This window comes from Hyla sarda, unplaced genomic scaffold (assembly GCF_029499605.1).
Source record: "Hyla sarda isolate aHylSar1 unplaced genomic scaffold, aHylSar1.hap1 scaffold_1146, whole genome shotgun sequence".
Lineage (NCBI taxonomy): Eukaryota > Metazoa > Chordata > Amphibia > Anura > Hylidae > Hyla > Hyla sarda.
Window position 1 is genome coordinate 2,316 of NW_026607767.1, and position 16,294 is coordinate 18,609.

At 44.9% G+C, this 16,294-nt stretch overlaps 5 non-coding genes across 5 annotated transcripts; all 5 read right to left on the minus strand.

Annotated features, from left to right (window-relative positions):
• Window positions 1–762: 762 nt before the first annotated feature.
• Window positions 763–953, minus strand: LOC130301997 (U2 spliceosomal RNA). The gene has a single exon (XR_008852328.1). It is a non-coding gene; the product is annotated as a U2 spliceosomal RNA (small nuclear RNA).
• A 2,096-nt stretch (window positions 954–3,049) lies between these two features.
• On the minus strand, window positions 3,050–3,240 carry LOC130302007 (U2 spliceosomal RNA). The gene has a single exon (XR_008852333.1). It is a non-coding gene; the product is annotated as a U2 spliceosomal RNA (small nuclear RNA).
• Window positions 3,241–5,339: 2,099 nt separating this feature from the next.
• Window positions 5,340–5,530, minus strand: LOC130302008 (U2 spliceosomal RNA). The gene has a single exon (XR_008852334.1). It is a non-coding gene; the product is annotated as a U2 spliceosomal RNA (small nuclear RNA).
• A 2,089-nt stretch (window positions 5,531–7,619) lies between these two features.
• On the minus strand, window positions 7,620–7,810 carry LOC130301976 (U2 spliceosomal RNA). Its single transcript, XR_008852308.1, has one exon. It is a non-coding gene; the product is annotated as a U2 spliceosomal RNA (small nuclear RNA).
• A 2,083-nt stretch (window positions 7,811–9,893) lies between these two features.
• LOC130302002 (U2 spliceosomal RNA) lies at window positions 9,894–10,079 on the minus strand. Its single transcript, XR_008852331.1, has one exon. It is a non-coding gene; the product is annotated as a U2 spliceosomal RNA (small nuclear RNA).
• Window positions 10,080–16,294: the final 6,215 nt, after the last annotated feature.

Below are 16,294 nucleotides of genomic sequence, written 5' to 3' on the forward strand. Positions count from 1 at the left end.
CCATGTTGGAGCAGGTTTAGATACAGTCTAAAGCATAGATCTCAAAGTCTGTGCACAGAATTTAGCAAGGGCCTCGCACCTTCTGATGCATCAGGTAGGTGCACAATAGCATAGCCTAACCCTCTGTACTTTGGTCTATATTGATGCGGGACATAGACAGCCAGCTGATGACCAATCCATTAGTGCAATGGATGGCTGGAAGCATTTGTCTTTGCCTTTGCAATACCACAGAAGCAATGCATGGTCAATGTACAGCAATGACACACCTGTGTGAACAGCCAGGAGACCCCCCCCCCCCCATGTTATGTTACATAGTTACATAGTTAGTACGGTCGAAAAAAGACATATGTCCATCAAGTTCAACCAGGGAATTAAGGGGTAGGGGTGTGGCGCGATATTGGGGAAGGGATGAGATTTTATATTTCTTCATAAGCATTAATCTTATTTTGTCAATTAGGAACATTCAGCACCCACCCGCTATCAAGGCAGCTGCCTATCATGTCATGCCCTACCTGCACAGGTGTGCTGGCTACTCAAATGATCCAATTAAGGAGGCCATTTAGTCAGCAGCAGCAGAAGTCCTGTGCCTGGACGCTCCAACAGCGGCCAGACACAAGCAGAAGCAGAAGCAGCAGAAGCAGCAGCAGCACCACCTTTTGTTTTTTGGCTGCAGCAGCAGCAAGGCCCACAGGGCTGGCTAGCTGGCTAGCCAGCAAGCAGGTAGCAATGAAAGTAGGAATCTTTCTTTTTAACCCTGTAAGGGGGTGGTGCACTGTACCCGAAGATACTGCCATATCGGGTCAATGCATAGGGCGACGGAAGCAAGCTTCGAAATCGGCCCCCGTTCTCAAAAATCCATTTAATATATGGTCCCCAGATAGGGGACGTATCAGATATTAAACTGATAAGAACAGATACTACACTTGATCTTAGCCAAAAGGCCGAGAAGCGATAACCGTGAAAGGGGCGGGCCCAACAAGGTGCCCTTCATGGGCACTATCACTGCTTGCTGTCAGGGAGGCTGCCAGACAATTTTCCATGCACACTCTGGGCTGGGGGGCAGTCAACCACCAGTACACACAGCAGAACCTAAACCCATACCATTATTGCTAAGCAGCAAGACAGGGGCCCATTGCACTCCCACGGGGCCTTTTTAAATGCAATCCATAACCCGGATTTGCCAGGAACCCTTCTTACTCCTCCTACTTGCATGTGACACTGGGCTTAGGATCTGCATAGGAAACACACACACAAGCACACACCTACCTTTGTTGCCTGCAGATGCCTCCTTGGCTGTCCCCAAACGGTATCAAACCAACACCCACGGGAAGCTGTAAGCATAGAGGACATGCCTGCACCCCATTGGACTTACCTGTGTGGGTTAAATCCGGGTTATTTGACAACCTATGGCGGTGATGGTTCTGCTCAGGCAGAGCAGTGCTGATGCTCCTCATAAAGCTGTCGCTGCTGTGAAGGTTCTAGGTGACATCACAAATCCCTATGGTTACATACACAACAAAGCTGGGTTGTTGTTGTTTACACTCTGCAAGGCCTGTGGAAGTGAGTGACATCATAGCACTGTAGTTCTGAGGGTTCTAGATGGATGCAACAATCTCCTGTTGCTTCTATGAAGGCCATAATAGACGACATCACCAAACAGCTCCATAGTCACATACACAGCAAAGGAGAGATGTTGTTTACACCTAGTGATGTCAGTGGTATTGAGTGACATCACAGCACAGTGCTAAGGCTCCTGGGCCTGGACACAGCAGCGGCTGCAATATCTCAACGGAGAATACGTTTATATATATGTGTGTGTGTGCGCGTATATATATATATATATATATATATATATATATATATATATATATTTCTCCGCCGAAATCACTTTTAAACCCATTTCCACCTTTTTTTCCCTTCTCTTCCTCTTACTTTTTTTTCACGGTTTTTTACGTTTTTCTCCTTTTCGCCTCTTTTCTGGGCGTATTATTCTTCTTTTTCTTCTTTTTTTTCGTCTAATGCATACCCCATCAGTGCAGCAATGCTTATTCAATACCGCCAGCAGATGGAGACACTGGGGGATAATTTTCTAAGGATTTATACTGATTTTTCCTGTCTGAATTTGTCGCACAGAAAGTTGCAGGCCAAATATGTGTGACATTTCTGCGACTTTAGCTTCTAGAGCATTTTTACAACATTATACATAGGTGCTGAATACATAAAAAGCGACTGTTCAGCGACAGACAAGTCGCATCGGCTGAAAGTAGGCCAGAATGTCAGTCCATGTTGGAGCAGGTTTAGATACAGTCTAAAGCATAGATCTCAAAGTCTGTGCACAGAATTTAGCAAGGGCCTCGCACCTTCTGATGCATCAGGTAGGTGCACAATAGCATAGCCTAACCCTCTGTACTTTGGTCTATATTGATGCGGGACATAGACAGCCAGCTGATGACCAATCCATTAGTGCAATGGATGGCTGGAAGCATTTGTCTTTGCCTTTGCAATACCACAGAAGCAATGCATGGTCAATGTACAGCAATGACACACCTGTGTGAACAGCCAGGAGACCCCCCCCCCCCCCCCATGTTATGTTACATAGTTACATAGTTAGTACGGTCGAAAAAAGACATATGTCCATCAAGTACAACCAGGGAATTAAGGGGTAGGGGTGTGGCGCGATATTGGGGAAGGGATGAGATTTTATATTTCTTCATAAGCATTAATCTTATTTTGTCAATTAGGAACATTCAGCACCCACCCGCTATCAAGGCAGCTGCCTATCATGTCATGCCCTACCTGCACAGGTGTGCTGGCTACTCAAATGATCCAATTAAGGAGGCCATTTAGTCAGCAGCAGCAGAAGTCCTGTGCCTGGACGCTCCAACAGCGGCCAGACACAAGCAGAAGCAGAAGCAGCAGAAGCAGCAGCAGCACCACCTTTTGTTTTTTGGCTGCAGCAGCAGCAGCAAGGCCCACAGGGCTGGCTAGCTGGCTAGCCAGCAAGCAGGTAGCAATGAAAGTAGGAATCTTTCTTTTTAACCCTGTAAGGGGGTGGTGCACTGTACCCGAAGATACTGCCATATCGGGTCAATGCATAGGGCGACGGAAGCAAGCTTCGAAATCGGCCCCCGTTCTCAAAAATCCATTTAATATATGGTCCCCAGATAGGGGACGTATCAGATATTAAACTGATAAGAACAGATACTACACTTGATCTTAGCCAAAAGGCCGAGAAGCGATAACCGTGAAAGGGGCGGGCCCAACAAGGTGCCCTTCATGGGCACTATCACTGCTTGCTGTCAGGGAGGCTGCCAGACAATTTTCCATGCACACTCTGGGCTGGGGGGCAGTCAACCACCAGTACACACAGCAGAACCTAAACCCATACCATTATTGCTAAGCAGCAAGACAGGGGCCCATTGCACTCCCACGGGGCCTTTTTAAATGCAATCCATAACCCGGATTTGCCAGGAACCCTTCTTACTCCTCCTACTTGCATGTGACACTGGGCTTAGGATCTGCATAGGAAACACACACACAAGCACACACCTACCTTTGTTGCCTGCAGATGCCTCCTTGGCTGTCCCCAAACGGTATCAAACCAACACCCACGGGAAGCTGTAAGCATAGAGGACATGCCTGCACCCCATTGGGCTTACCTGTGTGGGTTAAATCCGGGTTATTTGACAACCTATGGCGGTGATGGTTCTGCTCAGGCAGAGCAGTGCTGATGCTCCTCATAAAGCTGTCGCTGCTGTGAAGGTTCTAGGTGACATCACAAATCCCTATGGTTACATACACAACAAAGCTGGGTTGTTGTTGTTTACACTCTGCAAGGCCTGTGGAAGTGAGTGACATCATAGCACTGTAGTTCTGAGGGTTCTAGATGGATGCAACAATCTCCTGTTGCTTCTATGAAGGCCATAATAAACGACATCACCAAACAGCTCCATAGTCACATACACAGCAAAGGAGAGATGTTGTTTACACCTAGTGATGTCAGTGGTATTGAGTGACATCACAGCACAGTGCTAAGGCTCCTGGGCCTGGACACAGCAGCGGCTGCAATATCTCAACGGAGAATACGTTTATATATATGTGTGTGTGTGCGCGTGTATATATATATATATATATATATATATATATATATATATATATATATATTTCTCCGCCGAAATCACTTTTAAACCCATTTCCACCTTTTTTTCCCTTCTCTTCCTCTTACTTTTTTTTCACGGTTTTTTACGTTTTTCTCCTTTTCGCCTCTTTTCTGGGCGTATTATTCTTCTTTTTCTTCTTTTTTTTCGTCTAATGCATACCCCATCAGTGCAGCAATGCTTATTCAATACCGCCAGCAGATGGAGACACTGGGGGATAATTTTCTAAGGATTTATACTGATTTTTCCTGTCTGAATTTGTCGCACAGAAAGTTGCAGGCCAAATATGTGTGACATTTCTGCGACTTTAGCTTCTAGAGCATTTTTACAACATTATACATAGGTGCTGAATACATAAAAAGCGACTGTTCAGCGACAGACAAGTCGCATCGGCTGAAAGTAGGCCAGAATGTCAGTCCATGTTGGAGCAGGTTTAGATACAGTCTAAAGCATAGATCTCAAAGTCTGTGCACAGAATTTAGCAAGGGCCTCGCACCTTCTGATGCATCAGGTAGGTGCACAATAGCATAGCCTAACCCTCTGTACTTTGGTCTATATTGATGCGGGACATAGACAGCCAGCTGATGACCAATCCATTAGTGCAATGGATGGCTGGAAGCATTTGTCTTTGCCTTTGCAATACCACAGAAGCAATGCATGGTCAATGTACAGCAATGACACACCTGTGTGAACAGCCAGGAGACCCCCCCCCCCCCCCCATGTTATGTTACATAGTTACATAGTTAGTACGGTCGAAAAAAGACATATGTCCATCAAGTTCAACCAGGGAATTAAGGGGTAGGGGTGTGGCGCGATATTGGGGAAGGGATGAGATTTTATATTTCTTCATAAGCATTAATCTTATTTTGTCAATTAGGAACATTCAGCACCCACCCGCTATCAAGGCAGCTGCCTATCATGTCATGCCCTACCTGCACAGGTGTGCTGGCTACTCAAATGATCCAATTAAGGAGGCCATTTAGTCAGCAGCAGCAGAAGTCCTGTGCCTGGACGCTCCAACAGCGGCCAGACACAAGCAGAAGCAGAAGCAGCAGAAGCAGCAGCAGCACCACCTTTTGTTTTTTGGCTGCAGCAGCAGCAAGGCCCACAGGGCTGGCTAGCTGGCTAGCCAGCAAGCAGGTAGCAATGAAAGTAGGAATCTTTCTTTTTAACCCTGTAAGGGGGTGGTGCACTGTACCCGAAGATACTGCCATATCGGGTCAATGCATAGGGCGACGGAAGCAAGCTTCGAAATCGGCCCCCGTTCTCAAAAATCCATTTAATATATGGTCCCCAGATAGGGGACGTATCAGATATTAAACTGATAAGAACAGATACTACACTTGATCTTAGCCAAAAGGCCGAGAAGCGATAACCGTGAAATGGGCGGGCCCAACAAGGTGCCCTTCATGGGCACTATCACCGCTTGCTGTCAGGGAGGCTGCCAGACAATTTTCCATGCACACTCTGGGCTGGGGGGCAGTCAACCACCAGTACACACAGCAGAACCTAAACCCATACCATTATTGCTAAGCAGCAAGACAGGGGCCCATTGCACTCCCACGGGGCCTTTTTAAATGCAATCCATAACCCGGATTTGCCAGGAACCCTTCTTACTCCTCCTACTTGCATGTGACACTGGGCTTAGGATCTGCATAGGAAACACACACACAAGCACACACCTACCTTTGTTGCCTGCAGATGCCTCCTTGGCTGTCCCCAAACGGTATCAAACCAACACCCACGGGAAGCTGTAAGCATAGAGGACATGCCTGCACCCCATTGGACTTACCTGTGTGGGTTAAATCCGGGTTATTTGACAACCTATGGCGGTGATGGTTCTGCTCAGGCAGAGCAGTGCTGATGCTCCTCATAAAGCTGTCGCTGCTGTGAAGGTTCTAGGTGACATCACAAATCCCTATGGTTACATACACAACAAAGCTGGGTTGTTGTTGTTTACACTCTGCAAGGCCTGTGGAAGTGAGTGAAATCATAGCACTGTAGTTCTGAGGGTTCTAGATGGATGCAACAATCTCCTGTTGCTTCTATGAAGGCCATAATAGACGACATCACCAAACAGCTCCATAGTCACATACACAGCAAAGGAGAGATGTTGTTTACACCTAGTGATGTCAGTGGTATTGAGTGACATCACAGCACAGTGCTAAGGCTCCTGGGCCTGGACACAGCAGCGGCTGCAATATCTCAACGGAGAATACGTTTATATATATGTGTGTGTGTGCGCGTATATATATATATATATATATATATATATATATATATATATATTCTCCGCCGAAATCACTTTTAAACCCATTTCCACCTTTTTTTCCCTTCTCTTCCTCTTACTTTTTTTTCACGTTTTTTTACGTTTTTCTCCTTTTCGCCTCTTTTCTGGGCGTATTATTCTTCTTTTTCTTCTTTTTTTTCGTCTAATGCATACCCCATCAGTGCAGCAATGCTTATTCAATACCGCCAGCAGATGGAGACACTGGGGGATAATTTTCTAAGGATTTATACTGATTTTTCCTGTCTGAATTTGTCGCACAGAAAGTTGCAGGCCAAATATGTGTGACATTTCTGCGACTTTAGCTTCTAGAGCATTTTTACAACATTATACATAGGTGCTGAATACATAAAAAGCGACTGTTCAGCGACAGACAAGTCGCATCGGCTGAAAGTAGGCCAGAATGTCAGTCCATGTTGGAGCAGGTTTAGATACAGTCTAAAGCATAGATCTCAAAGTCTGTGCACAGAATTTAGCAAGGGCCTCGCACCTTCTGATGCATCAGGTAGGTGCACAATAGCATAGCCTAACCCTCTGTACTTTGGTCTATATTGATGCGGGACATAGACAGCCAGCTGATGACCAATCCATTAGTGCAATGGATGGCTGGAAGCATTTGTCTTTGCCTTTGCAATACCACAGAAGCAATGCATGGTCAATGTACAGCAATGACACACCTGTGTGAACAGCCAGGAGACCCCCCCCCCCCCCCATGTTATGTTACATAGTTACATAGTTAGTACGGTCGAAAAAAGACATATGTCCATCAAGTTCAACCAGGGAATTAAGGGGTAGGGGTGTGGCGCGATATTGGGGAAGGGATGAGATTTTATATTTCTTCATAAGCATTAATCTTATTTTGTCAATTAGGAACATTCAGCACCCACCCGCTATCAAGGCAGCTGCCTATCATGTCATGCCCTACCTGCACAGGTGTGCTGGCTACTCAAATGATCCAATTAAGGAGGCCATTTAGTCAGCAGCAGCAGAAGTCCTGTGCCTGGACGCTCCAACAGCGGCCAGACACAAGCAGAAGCAGAAGCAGCAGAAGCAGCAGCAGCACCACCTTTTGTTTTTTGGCTGCAGCAGCAGCAAGGCCCACAGGGCTGGCTAGCTGGCTAGCCAGCAAGCAGGTAGCAATGAAAGTAGGAATCTTTCTTTTTAACCCTGTAAGGGGGTGGTGCACTGTACCCGAAGATACTGCCATATCGGGTCAATGCATAGGGCGACGGAAGCAAGCTTCGAAATCGGCCCCCGTTCTCAAAAATCCATTTAATATATGGTCCCCAGATAGGGGACGTATCAGATATTAAACTGATAAGAACAGATACTACACTTGATCTTAGCCAAAAGGCCGAGAAGCGATAACCGTGAAAGGGGCGGGCCCAACAAGGTGCCCTTCATGGGCACTATCACTGCTTGCTGTCAGGGAGGCTGCCAGACAATTTTCCATGCACACTCTGGGCTGGGGGGCAGTCAACCACCAGTACACACAGCAGAACCTAAACCCATACCATTATTGCTAAGCAGCAAGACAGGGGCCCATTGCACTCCCACGGGACCTTTTTAAATGCAATCCATAACCCGGATTTGCCAGGAACCCTTCTTACTCCTCCTACTTGCATGTGACACTGGGCTTAGGATCTGCATAGGAAACACACACACAAGCACACACCTACCTTTGTTGCCTGCAGATGCCTCCTTGGCTGTCCCCAAACGGTATCAAACCAACACCCACGGGAAGCTGTAAGCATAGAGGACATGCCTGCACCCCATTGGACTTACCTGTGTGGGTTAAATCCGGGTTATTTGACAACCTATGGCGGTGATGGTTCTGCTCAGGCAGAGCAGTGCTGATGCTCCTCATAAAGCTGTCGCTGCTGTGAAGGTTCTAGGTGACATCACAAATCCCTATGGTTACATACACAACAAAGCTGGGTTGTTGTTGTTTACACTCTGCAAGGCCTGTGGAAGTGAGTGACATCATAGCACTGTAGTTCTGAGGGTTCTAGATGGATGCAACAATCTCCTGTTGCTTCTATGAAGGCCATAATAGACGACATCACCAAACAGCTCCATAGTCACATACACAGCAAAGGAGAGATGTTGTTTACACCTAGTGATGTCAGTGGTATTGAGTGACATCACAGCACAGTGCTAAGGCTCCTGGGCCTGGACACAGCAGCGGCTGCAATATCTCAACGGAGAATACGTTTATATATATGTGTGTGTGTGCGCGTATATATATATATATATATATATATATATATATATTTCTCCGCCGAAATCACTTTTAAACCCATTTCCACCTTTTTTTCCCTTCTCTTCCTCTTACTTTTTTTTCACGTTTTTTTACGTTTTTCTCCTTTTCGCCTCTTTTCTGGGCGTATTATTCTTCTTTTTCTTCTTTTTTTTCGTCTAATGCATACCCCATCAGTGCAGCAATGCTTATTCAATACCGCCAGCAGATGGAGACACTGGGGGATAATTTTCTAAGGATTTATACTGATTTTTCCTGTCTGAATTTGTCGCACAGAAAGTTGCAGGCCAAATATGTGTGACATTTCTGCGACTTTAGCTTCTAGAGCATTTTTACAACATTATACATAGGTGCTGAATACATAAAAAGCGACTGTTCAGCGACAGACAAGTCGCATCGGCTGAAAGTAGGCCAGAATGTCAGTCCATGTTGGAGCAGGTTTAGATACAGTCTAAAGCATAGATCTCAAAGTCTGTGCACAGAATTTAGCAAGGGCCTCGCACCTTCTGATGCATCAGGTAGGTGCACAATAGCACAGCCTAACCCTCTGTACTTTGGTCTATATTGATGCGGGACATAGACAGCCAGCTGATGACCAATCCATTAGTGCAATGGATGGCTGGAAGCATTTGTCTTTGCCTTTGCAATACCACAGAAGCAATGCATGGTCAATGTACAGCAATGACACACCTGTGTGAACAGCCAGGAGACCCCCCCCCCCCCATGTTATGATACATAGTTACATAGTTAGTACGGTCGAAAAAAGACATATGTCCATCAAGTTCAACCAGGGAATTAAGGGGTAGGGGTGTGGCGCGATATTGGGGAAGGGATGAGATTTTATATTTCTTCATAAGCATTAATCTTATTTTGTCAATTAGGAACATTCAGCACCCACCCGCTATCAAGGCAGCTGCCTATCATGTCATGCCCTACCTGCACAGGTGTGCTGGCTACTCAAATGATCCAATTAAGGAGGCCATTTAGTCAGCAGCAGGAGAAGTCCTGTGCCTGGACGCTCCAACAGCGGCCAGACACAAGCAGAAGCAGAAGCAGCAGAAGCAGCAGCAGCACCACCTTTTGTTTTTTGGCTGCAGCAGCAGCAGCAAGGCCCACAGGGCTGGCTAGCTGGCTAGCCAGCAAGCAGGTAGCAATGAAAGTAGGAATATTTCTTTTTAACCCTGTAAGGGGGTGGTGCACTGTACCCGAAGATACTGCCATATCGGGTCAATGCATAGGGCGACGGAAGCAAGCTTCGAAATCGGCCCCCGTTCTCAAAAATCCATTTAATATATGGTCCCCAGATAGGGGACGTATCAGATATTAAACTGATAAGAACAGATTTTTTTTTTTTTTTTTTTTTTATATAAACCTTCAGGTTTAGACTAAACACCACTTAGATAACGCGTCATTTTTGACTCATGGTGAAGTCTAACTCATCATTAGGTCATTCTTTATTTGTTCAAAGCAAATTCAAAACAAATTCAAATACCATCACCATTACACCCTTACAACATGTCTCCACTTCAAAAATTTCCATATCCCCTCTGCATCTATTTCACCTAATTTCTTTTTATCACGTAAATAAACGGTGTACAACCTATCCAGAATCATTCTTAAACTTCCTTCTACAGTCACATCTTTTCTCTTAAACACATATAAATTTCTAACATCCCACAAGACTTCCTTCACAATCGTCAACAACACAAACAACACCCTTTCATTCTTTCTTCCAATCATACTAAGACCAAACATCACAACCTCATATGACAACCTATTAATCCCAGTCAACTCCTTACACAACGGACCTATCCCTCTCCATACATTCTGAGCCATGTCACAATTCCAAATCACATGCATCACACTTTCAACCCCACTACAATCTTCCCTCGGACATATTTCACTCCTTCCAATTCCTCTATTCCTTTGGAACTCTCTTACTGGTAGGGCTCCATGCAAACACTGCCATCCTATCTCTCTGTCTATTTGATATTCCATCTGTCATTAAACTCTTCCACACCCTAGACACATCCTGGCCTCTTACCATATTAATCGGACATTCCACCTCACTTGCGGCGACATACCCAAACACATTCTTCTTACTTTCAAACAACTCCTTTCTCACACCAATCAACATATAACTCTCCAAAATCTTTTCCACATACAAATACCAACTCGGGCACACAAACGCATAAGGCACTCTCAAATCTCTCTCCAGCCAACCTAATTTGCATAACACACGCCCACCTAAATATCTCAACATACATGCAAAATTCTTTTCTCCTCTCATCATCCTTCTAACCGCAAACACCACATTCACCCCCAAATACACATCTAGATTTGGAAATCCCATTCCACCCTTACTACCATCCTTCATCACAACTTCTCTCCTCACTCTTTCCACTTTTGTACCCCAAAAAAACACAAACAAAATTCTTTTTAACTTCCTTAAAACCATATAACTTGGCGGAAACACTATTGCCACATACAATAAAATAGGCAATATTACACTTTTCACAACCAGCACTTTCCCAACCATAGACAAATCTCTCAACCTCCAAAGACTCAATTTTTTGGACACTCTCTTCTCCACATCATCCCAACTTTCTCTCCCATCCAATCTTTCATCCATTTTAACACCTAAAACCTGAATACCACCTTCAATATTCTTCATACCCACATCCTCACTTCCTTGCATACTACCAAAACATTTATACTCACTTTTGTCCCAATTCACCTTAAACCCAGACGCTCCACAAAACAATCCAACTAGTAACTTTGCCCTTCTCATAACAGCCACAGACTCTCCCAAAATACACACATCATCCATGTAGGCCAAAACTTTAACTTCTCTCCCACCACTCCCTGGAATTTTTAACCCTCTAACACACTTATCCCGCCGCAACATCTCTAATAATGGCTCCATAGCACATATAAAAGCCATAGGGGACAACGGACAACCCTGCCTTACACCAGAACATACTTTCACCTTCTCAGACATCCAACCATTTATCAAAACCTTACTATATACTCCATCATACAGCATCCTTACAACATTTACAAAATCACCCGGGAATCCCATTCTCACTAATACTCTAAACAAAAACCTATGTGACAGACGATCAAACGCCTTTTCAAAATCTATCGACATCACTCTAACCTCCTGTTTCCTACTCATACTATCCCATAACAAATCTCTCAACAAACACAAATTTTCATTTATTCTTCTCCCAGGCACTCCACACACTTGTTCTTCTCCAATCACCTGCTCAACCACATCTCTCATCCTATTTGTAATTATTTTAGCAAACACCTTATAATCTACATTCAACAAAGTTATCGGCCTCCAATTCCTCACATCATTCACATCACCTTTCTTATAAATCAACACAACCACTCCACTCTTCATACTTTCCACCATTCTCTCATTTCTCCACATATACCTATACACTTCCACCAAATCATCCTTCACAACATCCCAAATCCAAGCATAAAATTCAACAGGCAACCCATCCTCTCCAGGCGTTTTATTTCTTGACATACTATCCACAGTCCTCTTCACTTCCTCCTCTCCAATCTCTCTCATCAGAGTCCCATATTCACTACCATCCACCCTCTTATCAAGCACTCTGAACACTTCATCCTGCAAGTCCTCTTCACATTCTTTTACTGCATACAACTCTTCATAAAATTTTCTAACCACTCCCAACACAGCTTTACCTTTAACCAGACAGCCATCATCATCATACACTCTTACCATATCCTCTCTCTTCCCAATAACTTTTTTAAAGAAATATCTCGAACATTTCTCATCTTTCTCTAGCTTATCAAGTTTTGCTTGATACATCAACTCTTTACCTTTCTCATTCAACCATTTTTTTAGATCACTCTTCACAACCTCAATCTGCTCACCCACACTCCAGCCATACTTCTTTAACTTATTGAGAAACACCAATCTTTTATTCAACCATTCATACTTCTTCTTCCTCCCAGCATTCCGCTTATATCCCTCTCTTTTAAAGAAAACTTTTGTTTGACCCTTAACCCATTCCCACCAACACAATATATCAGGGAAAGCATTCTTTTTCTTACACCAACCCCTATACTTATTAACATATCTATCATACACTCCTTCCACTTCCAACAATTTAACATTTAATTTCCATACACCCCTCCCACTCACACAATCTGCATCCAATACTAACTCACAACACACATACTCATGATCTGAATATCCTACTTTTTCTTGCATATAATTCTTACATAACACACCCTTAGACACAAAACACATATCAAGTCTGGAACTATGACTTCCACTATCAGAATAATATGTATCTAACAAAGGACACACTCCACACGCTTCAGCCACATCCTTTAACTTAAAGTCACACACCATACTTTTAAGAATATTCCCAGATACACCCACATTCCCCTCAATTTCACAGTTGAAATCCCCCACCCACACCAAAGGTATTTTACCCGGCAGAAACCTCTTAATTACCTCCAACAACCCCACCCGCTCCTCCCTCCTTACCGGCGCATACACATTTATCAACCTAAATTTAACCCCCTGCACCTTAACCTCCACCATGATACACCTCCCCTCCTCTATTACCACATGACTACAAACTTCAAACCTAAAGCTCTTAAAAAGCACCCCTACCCCATCATTCCTATTATGCCCAGACACCGACCAAACAGCAGGACCATAAGCCCATTCTCCCTTCCCCGGAATATCATTTAGCCCACATTCCTGCAAACAAATAATGTCCGCTTTTTTCCCTGCCAAGTCCTCCAAAATTACTGTCCTTCTGACTTTACTTCTAAAGACTCTAACGTTTATAGAACCGACTAAAAAAGACATACCACCATCTTAACAACCCTAAGGAAGAATTTGACAGAAAAGAAGAAAGTTATTTAGGTAGCTTTCCTCAGCGGTGTGGGAGAAGCTTCTCCCGCAGAGCACGCATCCATGTCGCTCTCAGATAGCGGTTGATACCGATTGTCCGTAGCCACCAGCGTCGACTCCATCTGTCCACCAGAAAGCTTCCTGGCCGTCTTGGGGGGACGAAAAAGATCAAAGTCATCCTCTCTCTCTCTATGTCTCTCCTCACGGTCTTCACCCTCAGAAGAAGACCACTCTTCAATTTGCGGCGACTCCTCAGCCGGGGGACTGGGAGCATCCTCAATCTCCCCTTCTTCCACTTGCACCGCCATTTGCTCCTCCACCACCACAGGACTCTGTACCTCTCCAATAATAACGCTCTCTCTTGCAGGAACCACTGCAGCCGCAGCTGCAGCTGCCCTCCTCCTCTCCACCATTTCCTCTTCCATTCTCCTCTCCTCCTCCCTCCTCTTCAACACTGGACAGTTCTTGTACACATGGCCAGCTTCCCCACATAGGTCACAGGTCCTCGGGTGTGGACATGCACCCGCCTCATGCCCCGGTTGCTTACAGTTCCTGCATTTCTTACTGCCAGGGCAGGCCTCCTTCACATGTCCAAACAATAGACAATTTCTACAGAAAGATGGCTGTCCGTAGTAATAGAGATAACCTCTGAAACCAGCAATGGTAAAGTTCGCCGGAGGGTGCTTAACGCCTCCAATGCAATCTCCATCAAGCCGCAACTTCACAAAGAACTTATACGTGCCATTAAATACACCAATGCTGCTTGTCTGCTTAGTACCACCAGCAATAGACTCACAATAGATGCTCAAGAAGTTCTTAATCATAGAGACATCAACAAACGGATTGTACATGTGGATAAACAAAGTCTTTGTCCCCATTTCAAAAAGGGGATAAAAGGACACATCCCGCAAAACCTCACTTCCACTGTTCCGTTTTAAGCACTCATAAAAGTTCTGGCAGTCAGCATCATATAAGAAGGACACGTCATAAATACCTTGGCGCTTGTTCTCCTGGACACAAAAGAGGTCGCTCAAGGAAAATCCTGCCAGTCGCTCCACAATGGTATGGCCGATGTATTCAATGCTGTTTCTTAGACGATCCGTGGTTAGCACCTTGATGCGTACGGTCTTCTCCACTGCAGACATGTTGGATCCAGCCATCTTTCCAAATCTGTCGGTAACGAGTACCACAGTCTTGATCACCTACGCAGCTAGTCGCGGCGCAGTTCACTCGCACCCTCAGCGCCGACCGAGGCAATAAACCCCGATCTTAGCCAAAAGGCCGAGAAGCGATAACCGTGAAAGGGGCGGGCCCAACAAGGTGCCCTTCATGGGCACTATCACTGCTTGCTGTCAGGGAGGCTGCCAGACAATTTTCCATGCACACTCTGGGCTGGGGGGCAGTCAACCAACAGTACACACAGCAGAACCTAAACCCATACCATTATTGCTAAGCAGCAAGACAGGGGCCCATTGCACTCCCACGGGGCCTTTTTAAATGCAATCCATAACCCGGATTTGCCAGGAACCCTTCTTACTCCTCCTACTTGCATGTGACACTGGGCTTAGGATCTGCATAGGAAACACACACACAAGCACACACCTACCTTTGTTGCCTGCAGATGCCTCCTTGGCTGTCCCCAAACGGTATCAAACCAACACCCACGGGAAGCTGTAAGCATAGAGGACATGCCTGCACCCCATTGGACTTACCTGTGTGGGTTAAATCCGGGTTATTTGACAACCTATGGCGGTGATGGTTCTGCTCAGGCAGAGCAGTGCTGATGCTCCTCATAAAGCTGTCGCTGCTGTGAAGGTTCTAGGTGACATCACAAATCCCTATGGTTACATACACAACAAAGCTGGGTTGTTGTTGTTTACACTCTGCAAGGCCTGTGGAAGTGAGTGACATCATAGCACTGTAGTTCTGAGGGTTCTAGATGGATGCAACAATCTCCTGTTGCTTCTATGAAGGCCATAATAGACGACATCACCAAACAGCTCCATAGTCACATACACAGCAAAGGAGAGATGTTGTTTACACCTAGTGATGTCAGTGGTATTGAGTGACATCACAGCACAGTGCTAAGGCTCCTGGGCCTGGACACAGCAGCGTCTGCAATATCTCAACGGAGAATACGTTTATATATATGTGTGTGTGTGCGCGTATATATATATATATATATATATTATATATATATATATATATATATATTTCTCCGCCGAAATCACTTTTAAACCCATTTCCACCTTTTTTTCCCTTCTCTTCCTCTTACTTTTTTTTCACGTTTTTTTACGTTTTTCTCCTTTTCGCCTCTTTTCTGGGCATACTATTCTTCTTTTTCTTCTTTTTTTTCGTCTAATGCATACCCCATCAGTGCAGCAATGCTTATTCAATACCGCCAGCAGATGGAGACACTGGGGGATAATTTTCTAAGGATTTATACTGATTTTTCCTGTCTGAATTTGTCGCACAGAAAGTTGCAGGCCAAATATGTGTGACATTTCTGCGACTTTAGCTTCTAGAGCATTTTTACAACATTATACATAGGTGCTGAATACATAAAAAGCGACTGTTCAGCGACAGACAAGTCGCATCGGCTGAAAGTAGGCCAGAATGTCAGTCCATGTTGGAGCAGGTTTAGATACAGTCTAAAGCATAGATCTCAAAGTCTGTGCACA